Genomic DNA, 2734 nt, shown 5'->3' with positions numbered 1-2734 from the left:
ATGGGTCTGTAATTTGCCAGTTCACTAGGATCTAGTTGTGGTTTCTTAATAAGAGGCTTAATAACCGCCAGTTTGAATGGTTTTGGGACGTGACCTAAAGACAACGACGAGTTAATAATATTGAGAAGCGGTTCTTCTACTACAGGTAACAACTCTTTCAGTAATTTAGTGGGTACAGGATCTAACAGGCATGTTGTTGGTTTCTTTCTTGAGAGAATGGGTATTACTGTTGTACCATTGTGCAGTACGTTTTTCTCTACCCTTTTTCAATTTGATGGGGGCAACAGCCATTTCATTTACAATAACTGCTTTGGGTGCGAGTGATCTAATGTTTAGGAGCACAAACTTTAAAAATAGTTTTTGTTCATTTATTTAAAATTTTTCTGGTTTAATCACGATCAGATTTTTTCTAGATCCTGCATTAAATTTATATTTTGACCTCACTATTCGAGGAACAGACACAGTCTTTATAGATTGTACAGCGCAAGTACTTCTATCATTTAAGCGGGTAGAACAAAAGTCATCAGGGCAGTTATTTGAGATTTGACTTACTAGTCAGTCATATGGTGCGTAGCGTCCTGGAGATGTTGTCCGACAGGAGGTCCGCTCCGACTCTGCTGGGGTATACATAATAATACATATAGCATCTTTAAAATGAACCAATTACTAAGTGAAAAATATTATTCTAAATAACAAGCTTAGGGTCAGATTTACTAACAACTTGCACCAGTGCAAACACTCTTCTGGCATTAAAAAACTACTGTCAGGATTTACTAAAGACACAGTAAAAAACGTGAACACATTGAGTATGTTTACATGGACATCAGTAATCTAATTTTTTACCTAATTTTGAATAAGACAATATTATGATTAAGGTGTTTACATGAGTTGCTTTTAGAATATTCCTTTCATTTTCCCGTTTTACATGTTATAGTACATAGATTGATTAATGGCACGTTATTACGTTCCCACGCGACGCCATCCGACGTTCTCCCTTCGCAAAGAGCTTGATTGATAGGTGATCTGACCAATCATAACGCATTTTGTCTGACAAACAAATCAGACAAGAAAGTAGGTTAACTTTGGTGGACTTAAACTTGAAAAATTGTGTGTATTGACGTCTTTCCATGGTTGAAATAAAATATGTTCTGATGTTCATTCATGTTTTTTTCGTGCTTTAAGGAAATATGAAAAGATGATCGGTTCACGTGCCGCTTGAACTGAGGCAATACAGCGATCTGTCATGACACATTAAAGAGCCACAAAACAGTATTTCACGAGCTCACACTTACATATAATGAACAGAGTAAAGGTTATGCGTATTTGGCGTGCTGTCCGGGGAGAGGGCTCCGAGCTCGGTAAATACTCTTGAGCCCGGGGTACTCCCCCTGTCCGGGGAGAGGGGTCCGAGCTCGGCTTTTAGCCCGGACCCAGAGCACTCCAATTTTTGTTTGTAGTTTATTTAGAATACATATAACTATCACATAAAATAACTCATGGGAGTGTGTGCTTCACATGTTCTTAGCTGTGGTCCAGGTTCCTGTGCAGGCAGGAATCTCAGAGCCTGTCAACGTCAGTCTCTGGTTTCCATGACCAAGTGGACTGCTTTGCTTTGGCTCTCTTTGCAACAGGTTTTTTTACACTGTTATTCTCACATCTGAAAAAAAAGTAAGCATGCTGTTTACACAAACTACATTGTTAACATTATTATGATGTTCACTGATACTAGTACTAATTTATCGAAACAAAGAACACAATTACCACATAGCAAACATAGTTTACCATACAGCAAATAAATCAAATGAAAGTAACATCTGTAAAATAGTGAATGCACACTTACTCTAAGATTCTGAATGGAGTTGAAAACTGAACGAGCGTCCCCTTACTGTGAGAGATGCAGGTGAAGGCAAGAGTGGTGTATTCAGTCCTAAAAGAATTTTATAAACAATTGTTAGCATTTTTTTCCCCACAGTACCTTAGTATAGTATGCATACTTCATGAGAAAACAGAATGCCAATAACAAAGAAACTACATTTTAACACTATCAACCACAAATAATATTACCATATAGTCTAGGCATAATAAAAGTACAATTACTATACTGTGCACTTACTCAGTATGATTTTCCAGCGAACTCAAAACTGAACGACACGTGTGCCTTTCTTGTGCAATTATGCGAGTGATGCAGCCACAGTCCTAAACGAAAATTAAAATAGTTGTTAGTAATTACCAGAAGATGCATAGCTGATAAATAAATTGCATCACTGATAAGAAAGGACGTGCGTATATGTCTGTCGATGGATCACTTATTTACAGCTTACTTGATACATTTATACCTCAGACGATCGCGAACGCCAATGACCGATTATAAAACATGAAAAACATTTACAATAGAGCAGATATTCCCGAACAGAAGCTAAAAATTTATTATGATTGTTAAGCACGCTATAAAGATCTTCGCGAGCAGAGCCTATAGTAAAGTTTAGTCTAAACATTCTTACTCTAACATTATAACTCATATTACTTTTTTAATTACATTATAACTCATATTACCGTTGCTGTCTATTTTATAGAACATAAAAAAACTTCCTGGCGTTGTGAGACATATATGCAGTGAATGAATCTTCATAATGTTTCACTTGATTATACATTTAGTCAGGAATCATGGTTTGGAAAAAGTAACTAGTAAAATATGTACAAGTTATGTCACAGTAACACAATAGCAACTAATGCA

At 36.5% G+C, this 2734-nt stretch overlaps 1 protein-coding gene and 1 long non-coding RNA gene across 2 annotated transcripts in view; one reads left to right on the top strand and one right to left on the bottom strand.

Annotated features, from left to right (window-relative positions):
* Nucleotides 1-2734, top strand: part of LOC107685899 (NACHT, LRR and PYD domains-containing protein 3-like) — a 57836-nt gene that overhangs the window by 19552 nt on the left and 35550 nt on the right. The window lies entirely within an intron of this gene.
* Nucleotides 1579-2147, bottom strand: LOC107685885 (uncharacterized). The gene is made up of 3 exons (XR_001634000.1): nt 2114-2147; nt 1841-1927; nt 1579-1657 (listed from the first exon to the last, which is right to left on the bottom strand). It is a non-coding gene; the product is annotated as an uncharacterized LOC107685885 (long non-coding RNA).

This window comes from Sinocyclocheilus anshuiensis, unplaced genomic scaffold (assembly GCF_001515605.1).
Source record: "Sinocyclocheilus anshuiensis isolate Anshui unplaced genomic scaffold, SAMN03320099.WGS_v1.1 scaffold1074, whole genome shotgun sequence".
Classification (NCBI taxonomy): domain Eukaryota; kingdom Metazoa; phylum Chordata; class Actinopteri; order Cypriniformes; family Cyprinidae; genus Sinocyclocheilus; species Sinocyclocheilus anshuiensis.
The sequence above is the reverse complement of the archived record's forward strand: the minus strand, read 5'-3'. Positions and strand labels throughout refer to the sequence as shown.